The following is a 9,390-nucleotide window of genomic DNA, read 5'->3' on the forward strand; positions in this document are numbered from 1 at the left end:
ATGTGTAGCCATGCTGTAGATAGTGCAAACTGTTGTTGTAGGTGGCTGCTGCTATGTAGAACTTGCTATATGTTATAGAAGAATATCAAACTTTACATCAATTTTTTTTCTCCATTTTTTTCATTTGTGCAGACATGTTGGAAGAACCTACTGATAACTAAAAAATGTCATTTTCGGTGAATGTTCTGCTGCCCATTGTTGAGATTCTGTAGCCATCAAATTTTTCTCTTTACACATGATAAGAACATTCTTCAAGTTAGATAAACAATCAGAAAATGAATCACCAAACACAGTAATATCATCCATGAAAACTTCTAAATATTTTTCTACCATGTCACTAAATATGCTTATCATGCAACGACCAAAATGCATTTTTCTAAAAGCGAAAGTTCCAAATGGGCAAGTAAAAGTTGTTTTTTCTTGATCTTCTAATGAAATTTCAATATGATAATATCCTGAATAACCATCTAAAAACAGTAATACATATGCCTTGCAACTCTTTCCAAAATTTGGTCAAGAAATGGTAAAGGAAAATGATCATTTCTTGTGACTGAGTTCAATTTACGATAATCAATACACATTCTCCATCCAGTAGTGACCCTAGTTGGTACCATTTCTCCATTATCATTTTCAACTACTGTGACTCCTGATTTTTTAGGAACAACCTGTATAGGACTCACCCATTTGCTATCAGAAATTGGATATATGATACCTGCATCCCAAAGTTTAAGTACTTCTTTTTGCACAACTTCTTTCATTGTTGGGTTAAGTCTACGTTGAGCCTGCCTAACTGGTTTAGCATCTTCTTCAAGAAAAATTTGGTGTGTGCAAACCAAAGGACTAATACCTTTAATATCAGATAAAGTCCATCCAATAGCAGTCCTATGATCTTTCAAAACTTTAAGTAACATACCTTCACGCAAAAGCTCTATTTTAGAAGATATTACCACATGATAGGTCTCATCTTCTCCCAGAAAAGCATATTTAAGTCCAGCAGGAAGAGGCTTCAATTCACACTTTGGGGCTTTTTCTCTTGATGATTTTGTCTCATCACTCACAGTTGGCAGCTCCTCATATTTTGGTATCCAACCATTATGTTCTTGTACCTGCGCAGAATCCAACAAAGAACAAAGATATTGTATTTCAAAATCTTGTGCAAAATTACAATCCCTATTTACTAAACAAAATTGCAATGGATCAGACCAAAAAAAAGAATTAAAGCAATTTTGAACAATTGTCTCGATCATGTAAACTTCTTTGTCGACATCTTCATTGTTTGCGGGTTGCTTGCATATGTTGAATATGTTGAGCTCCAATGTCATGTTCCCAAATGATAGTTGCATAAGTCCATTCCTGCAATTTATATGAGCATTAGATGTAGCAAGAAATGGTCTTCCAAGAATAATAGGAATTTGAGAATTAGAATGCACAACTGGTTCAGTATCCAAAACTATAAAATCAACTGGAAAATAAAATTTGTCTACCTGAACCAGCACATCTTCCACCATAACTCTTGGGATTTTGACTAAACGGTCAGCCAATTGCAATGTTATTGAGGTGGGTTTTAATTCACCAAGACCCAATTGCTTATAAACCGAGTAAGGCAACAAATTAACACTAGCACCCAAATCCAATAAAGCTTGTTCAATGCTAAAATTCCCAATAATACAAGAAATTGTGGGACAACCTGGATCTTTGTACTTGGGTGGAGTATTAGTTTGAAGAATTGCACTTACATTTTCAGTTAAAAATGCGGTCTTATCAACATTGTGCTTTCTTTTGATAGTGCATTAATCCTTCAAAAATTTTGAATATGAAGGAATTTGTTTTATAGCATCCAAAAGAGGTATATTGATTTTCACTTGTTTAAAAACCTCCAAAATTTTAGGATTTTTATTTTCTTTCCAGCCTTAAGTGCTTGTGGGAATGGAGCAAGAAAAGGGCACTTAACAATTTCAGAATCATTATTTTCTTTTTCATTATTTTTGGATTTTTCTAAATTCTTTTTATTTTCAACTGTTACAAAATCATCTTTCCCAATTATTTTTCCACTGCGAAGAGTAGTGACAACCTTCACATATTCATGCTTATTTTCATTCAAAGAAGAAGAAGAAGGGGTAGTTACCTCTAACTGTGCATGTGGATTAGGTTGGACTTGAGAAGGAAATTTACCCTTTTCTTGAATTGACAGTGAAGAAGTGAGTTTGGAAAGAGTGCTCTTAATCTCACCAATGTCTTGTGCATTCTTTTGATTTGTGGCAGTTTGGCTTTGTATGAATTGCTTCATAACATCTTCCAAATTTGATGACGATGATTGTCCTTCCACCTGTGGAGAATAATAAAAAGAATTAGATTTTTGTTGAGGCACATTATTATTAGTATTATTTCTCCAACTGAAATTTGGGTGGTTTCTCCATCCTGGATTATAAGTTTTAGAAAAAGTGGATGGTTTTTTAAATTGATTCACAAAGTTTGCTTGATCATGCAACATTTCTCTGAAAGCTGGAAGTGTTGGACACTCTTTTGTTACATGTCCCATGACCCAGCAAACTTCACAAATCTCAAAAATTTCTTGACTTGCAATTGAATTAACTTTTTGAGGCAATTTTGATTTTAGGGTTTCAACTTCCCTAGCCATTGTTGCCAATTGAGCTTTGAGACTATCTTCCTCCTTAAGGTGATAAATACTGCCGCTAGAAGGATTAATAGAAGATTTTGCCTTTTGGGAATTAGGCTCAAATGTGTTGGGAGTGCTCCAAATCTGAGATTTCTCTGCAATTTCATCAAGAAAATCAAAAGCATCTTTAGGATCTTTATACATAAAATTTCCATCAAACATCGTCTCAATAAATTGTCAATCTTTAGGTGTTAAGCCATGATAAAAATGACTTACCACCCTCCATCTTTCAAAACCATGGTGAGGACATAACATTAACAAATCTTTAAATCTTTCCCAAGCTTGAGGTAAAGACTCAGTATCTTTTTGAGAAAATGTGGTCATCTGTTTTTTCAAAGAATTTGTCTTTTGAATTGGGAAAAATTTCTTGAAAAATTCAGTTTGCATTTCAAGCCATGTTCCAATTGTTCTTGGCCTTAGAGAATAAAGCCAAGTTTTCGCTTTATCTTTTAGTGAAAATGGAAAAAGTTTTAGCAAAACTGTATCAAGCCTACACCCTTGTGTTGGAAAAGTTCCACAAACTTCCTCAAACTCACGCACATGTGAATATGGATTTTCAGATTCCATTCCATGAAAAGTTGGTAAAAGTTGTATCATGCCCGGTTTAAAATCAAAAGTTTGACCATTTAACGGAAAAATGATGCAAGATGGCACACTTGTACGAGCAGGATGCAAATAATCATGTAATGTCCTAACAAGTGGATTCTCATCATTATGAACACTACGATTCTCATCATTATGAACACTATGATTATCTTCATCATTTTGGGGGCCTTCCAATGCATTATTATTATTATTCTCAGCCATTTGTGATGAAATTTGGTCAAATTGAGGTTTCTTTGCAAATCCACCAAACCGATCACGATATCTCATAAACAAAATAAAGAAGCAACAAATAAATAAATAAAAACTAAACTAAATTTTTTTAAAATTTTTTATATATAAAAAAATAAGACAAAAGCAAACAAAAAAATAAAAACACCAAAAATAAAAATAGAAATGAAAAATTGAGTTTGATAAGCCTTACCGAATTAGCTTTGGAAACTAAAACCGCAAACCTTAACAATGAATTTCCTTGTGCTACTTTTCGCTTCACTGCTCCCCTGCAACGGTGCCAAAAACTTGTTGCGTCTACCCAAGTGCAAGTAGTTACACGTAGTAATAATCTTGAAAGTCCAAGTATCGTATCCTCAAGGAGCAGGTAGGCAAATATCTACACACAAAGAAATAATTAAACGTAGCACAATAAAAGTGACAAATAAAATGAAAAAGTAATTTGATTTGATTGTTGTGGAAATTGAGTTTAAAAATGAAATATCAATAATGGAAATGCTAAGGCATCAAGGTTCAATTCTTTAAACAAAATATGTTTCATGCTCTTTAATCCAAATTATAACTCGATTAAAATCATCATTGAGAAACTTTAATCGGAAGATAAAGAAATTAAAACCAATTTGATTTTTCAATGTTATCTTTTATTAATGATTGTTCAAAAAATGGAATTGCTTAATATCTACTCTTTTAATTTAAAAGCATGCTAACTCAGTTCTTAACAATGAGAAAAATATAATTGAACTCATGAAAAGATAATAGCACTTAACATCAATCAAAATAAAGGAATATGAAAATATTGAACAACCATAAATAAAAGATTTTACCAATTCATACCGTATATTGGATTAAAGAACAGTTCACAAACTTACTCAAAGAACGGTTCACAAACTTACTCAAAGAACATTCCCTTTAGCCTTAGCTAGAGTTCTAGCAACTCATTACAAAGGAAAACATAAACTAAATTTTGAATGAAATGGATAAATAAAAATCTGTCGTAGGGGTGCCCTTGCCAAATAAGTTGATGGGTGATTTATAGTAGTCAATGAGGTGAGTGGGAAGTTAATACATTCGTGGTGGGTGATGAAGGGTTTAATTGAGGGATTAATTGGATTAAACATGTTGATGGTGGAGAGTTAGTGGAAAAGAAATAACGGTGAGGTAAGTGGGCGTTAAATGGCTATGAATGTCATGAAATAGGCTCCTTAGCTTCAACGATTTTGTCTTCTCTTCTCCCCCTTTACTTCTCTTTATAATCACAATAATCCCACAATCAATTCTTCAATAAAATCTGCCAGCAATTCTCTTCACACCTAGCTTGAACTTGGACAAATGTATGTCTTTATCTTTTGGCTTTCCAACTTCCTACAGAAGATAAATTCACCTAATAAGTTCACCAAATTAATATAGAAAATTCATAAATCCAGTTGGTGAGAATAAAATGTAACAACAAGTGAAATTATATTTATTAAGCCAAAATTATATCATAAAGTCTCCAAAATAATATTAACCGGTAAGTTATAGTGTAAAATACCTATATATCTGGGAACGCAACATCTTCACTGTAATTTGTTGAGTAAATAGCCTTATTTTCTAAAAAGACCATATCTTATCGGTAAGTTATTGTGTAAAGCGCCTATATATTTGAGAACACAACATCTTACGCGTAATTTATTGAGTGAATTGCCTATTTTTCTAAAACATCATATCTTACAGGTAAGTTATAGTGTAAAATGCCTATATAACTGAGAACACAATATCTTGCTCGTAATTTATTGAGTGAAAAGCCTATTTTTCTTAAAACACCATATCTTACCTATAAGTTATAGTTTAAAGTGCCTATATATCTGAGAACGCAATATTTTACCCGTAATTTATTAAGCAAATAGCTTATTTTTTAAAAAACACCATATCTTTACGATATGTTATAGTGTAAAATACCTATATGTCAGAGAACACAACACCTTACTTGTAACTTATTGAGTAAATAGCCTATTTTTATAAAAACATCGTATCTTGCCGGTAAATTATAGTGTCAAACGCCTATATATCTGAGAACGCAACATCTTATCCATAATTTATTGAGTAAATATCCTATTTTTCCAAAAACACCATATCTTACCAGCAAGTTATAGTGTAACATGCCTATATATCTGAGAACGCAACATCTTACAAGTAATTTAATGACTGAAAAGCCTATTTTTATTAAACACCATATCTTACAGGTATGTTATGGTGTAAAGTGCCTATATATCTGAGAACGCAATATCTTACCCGTAATTTATTGACTGAATAGCCTATTTTTTTAAAAACACCATATCTTACCGGTAAATTATAGTGTAAAACGCCTATATAACTAAGAATGCAATATCTTACTCGTGATTTATTGAGTGAGAAGTCTATTTTTCTAAAAGCACCATATCTTATCAGTAAGTTATAGTGTAAAATGCATATATGTCTAAGAACGCAACATCTTACTCGTAATTTATTGAATGAATAGCCTATTGTTCTCAAAAAGCCATATCTTATCGGTAAATTATAGTGTAAAGTGCCTATATACCTAAGAACGCAACATCTTACCCATAATTTACTAAGTAAATAGCCTATTTTTCTAAAAACACCATATCTTACCGATAAGTTATAGTGTAAAATGCCTATACATCTGAGAACGCAACATCTTACCCGTAATTTATGGAGTGAATTGCATATTTTTCTGAAAACACCATATCTTACCGAAAATTTATAGTATAAAATGCCTATATATCCGAGAACGCAACATCTTACACGTAATTTATTATGTGAATTTCCTATTTTTATGAAAACCCCATATCTTACTCGGTAAGTTATAGTGTAAAGTGTCTATGTATCTGAGAATGCAACATCTTACCCATAATTTATTGAGTAAATAGCTTATTTTTTTAAAAACACAATATCTTACCGGTAAGTTATGGTGTAAAGTGTCTATATATCTGAGACCGCAACATCTTAACCGTAACTTATTGAGTAAATAGCATATTTTTTTAAAACACTATAACTTACTGGTAAGTTATTGTGTAAAATGCTATATATATGATAACGCAACACCTTACTCGTAATTTATTGAGTAAATAGCTTATTTTTCTAAAAACACCATATCTTATGGTAAGTTATAGTGTAAAATGCCTCTATATCTGAGAACTCAACATCTTACTCATAGTTTATTGAGTGAATAGCCTATTTTTCTAAAACACAATCTCTTCTTGGTGCGGCATGTGTGCAAGCGCATATGACGAACTCTTGCGTAACGAAGTTGGGTTTCTTCCCAAGTTAGGTGTCGTATTGGGCTAGAAATATATTTGGGCCCAACCTTTGATTTTTTGGGCCTCAACATTAGCCAAACGTGCTAGTAGATGGTGGGGATCCAATCTTGGAGTTGCAGATGCAATAAGCTTGTTGGGTTTTCGTAAGGATGGATTGAGTTTTGATTCACCACTGTGTTTGAGTTTACAGCACTAGCCCCAGAACACTTGATGAAGCACAGGATGATTGCTAGATACTGAAAGAATGATTGAAATAAGGAATGTGCTGGAAGGATGTTTGAAATAGGGCATGTGCTAGAAGGATGTTTGAAATAGGGCATGTGATGAAAGGACGTTTGAAACAGGGCATGTGCTGGAAGGATGTTTGAAATGGGGTATGTGCTGGAAAATATTTTGTTTGACATGGAATGGGTGCTAGAAGAACGTGACTTGGCTTGGCATGATTAACTTGGACTTGCTATGCCGATAACCTAATGGTTGAGTTGAACCAAGATATAGCTTGGTCTAGCATGAGGGTTCACTCTTTCGGCAACATGAATATAGAGCTTGTGTTATCTTCCAAGAATATCTCAGGCAAAAAACTGAAAAAGAAGTTCAATTCTCTTTATCAGATGCTTGACTTGTGTTTGGCTATTTTTTTTCTTTTTGGAAAAATTTGCTTGGTACGAAGCCCCCAAGTATTTTGGGGTTTGCATGTGTAGTTTGCTCAATGGCATGAATAATGGATTTGCCAAAGGCCCTGGCTCTCTTACAAGGTCTTGTTTTGCTTGCGAATGGAGATCTAAGACACAAACAAAGGGCGCATGTCAGCAATCCATATTATGTTTGTTCTGCAAAGTAGATTGCCAACAAAAGAAAAAAAAGAAAAAGAAATGTTCTTATCTCTTTATTTTCTCTGGTCTATTGCTTCTAGTTTTCTTCTTTGGAGGCATTGGGGAAGATAGCGACCTAATCCCCAATGAAGTCGCCAATTTATGAGGGGGCTGGGTTGTCGTAAAGAACAAATGGGTGGACTTGGCCGTGTGTCTGAGTTCAATTTTGAGAGGATGTGTTGAAGGAAGAGAGGAAAGAATGAAGGAAGAGGAATGAGTGGCTTGAGCAAGTTTCTAGCAGCTTGACGAAAGTTTCATCAAGCTCTTGACTGGCTTAACATAAGAGAAAAAGGGAAGCAATAGAAGAACATGGCTTGAAATGAAGGCTTTCGGAGGTGAAAGGTGATGCTTGCTCTCTCTGGATGTGTTTATGGGAAAGAGAGGAAGAAGATGGAAGCAGGATGGCTTTAGCAGATTTCTAGCAGCTTGACAAAAGCTTCGTCAGGCTCCTTGGTGGCTTGACAAAAGAGAAAAAGGAAGCAATTGAAGAACATGGCTTGAAATCAAAGGGTTCCAGAGGTGAGAGGTGATGCTTGCTCTCTCTGGATGTGTTTATGGGAAAGAGAGAAAGAAGATGGAAGAATAGAGCATGAAATTGGACCTTCCAATAACGAGTAAGGATGTTTCTTACTCTAGATCGATATGCCAGAGGAGAAAAAGGAAAGAGATGGAAATTTGAGGGTTCCAGTAGTGAAAGAGGATGCTTGCTCTCCCTAGATCTCCAACGAATGCCCCCCGGATGTGATAATCTGCTGGGTAGGAAATGCCCCTTTTTATAGGCACTGGAAGCCCCTAATTTTATCAAGTCTTCTTCTACATTTTTCCTCACTTCCTTCCATTCAATCCTCTTTGGTGAAATCTCCCCAACCCTAGCACATAAAAGCAGAGCTTTTTGGGGTTCCAAGACTTTCCTGCGGCTGGACTCCTCCATCTGGGTAAGGAGCCTCTTACTTTTCCTTATTGTTTTCCCACTGGAGCTTGCAAAGGAAAGAATGGGTAAGAATGCTGGTCAAAAGTTGATTTACTTCTAGCAGCCAATGCATATGGGTTTACCTTGATCTTGACAAGGTGCTGGGAGCAGCTTGTGTTCACGTAGGGCCTTGGTTTTCACAAGGTGCTAGATATTTTGACTGATGTGGGATATTTCCAAGTGTTATGGGCTATGACTATTGTATGTTTTTCTAAGATGTTTGGGCCTTTTCTTAAGGTGATGGGCTATTGGGTTTTCTCTCATGCTTACCCATATGTTTGGGCTCAAGGAATGCGCTTGAGTTTTGGTGCTCCCAAGTAGCCCAAAACTTCCACTCCTTCGACCATTAATGGGCCTCATGAATACTCGTAACCATCCATACCACATTCCGCTCAACAAGCCCTAGGCATTCGCATGGCTTGGGCCCGCTTAAGCTTGTGGCTTGTTGTGTTGCTTATTTATTTGGCGTGACACGTGTGAAAGCGCATATGACGAACTCTTGCATACCCAAGTTGGGTTTCCTCCCAAGTTAGGTGTCGTACTAGCCTAGAAATATATTTGGGCCCAGCCTTGGATTTTTCGGGCCTCAACAATGGTCATGATATGCCCTAACATGGTTGTGGTGAGCCTTAGTACAGTTCTGATAAGCCTTAGTCCGATTCTACTAAACCTCAGTATGGTTCTTGTAAGCCTTAATATGGTTCTAGTTAGTCATAATATGATTCTAGTAAGCCATAATAT

General features: G+C 35.0%; 1 non-coding gene and 1 pseudogene across 1 annotated transcript; one reads left to right on the forward strand and one right to left on the reverse strand.

Annotated features, from left to right (window-relative positions):
- Nucleotides 1-467: 467 nt before the first annotated feature.
- LOC117638339 lies at nt 468-2,839 on the reverse strand (annotated as a pseudogene).
- A 70-nt stretch (nt 2,840-2,909) lies between these two features.
- Nucleotides 2,910-3,018, forward strand: LOC117612345. Its single transcript, XR_004583384.1, has one exon. It is a non-coding gene; the product is annotated as a small nucleolar RNA R71 (small nucleolar RNA).
- Nucleotides 3,019-9,390: the final 6,372 nt, after the last annotated feature.

This window comes from Prunus dulcis, chromosome 8, assembly GCF_902201215.1.
Source record: "Prunus dulcis chromosome 8, ALMONDv2, whole genome shotgun sequence".
Taxonomy (NCBI): Eukaryota; Viridiplantae; Streptophyta; class Magnoliopsida; order Rosales; family Rosaceae; genus Prunus; species Prunus dulcis.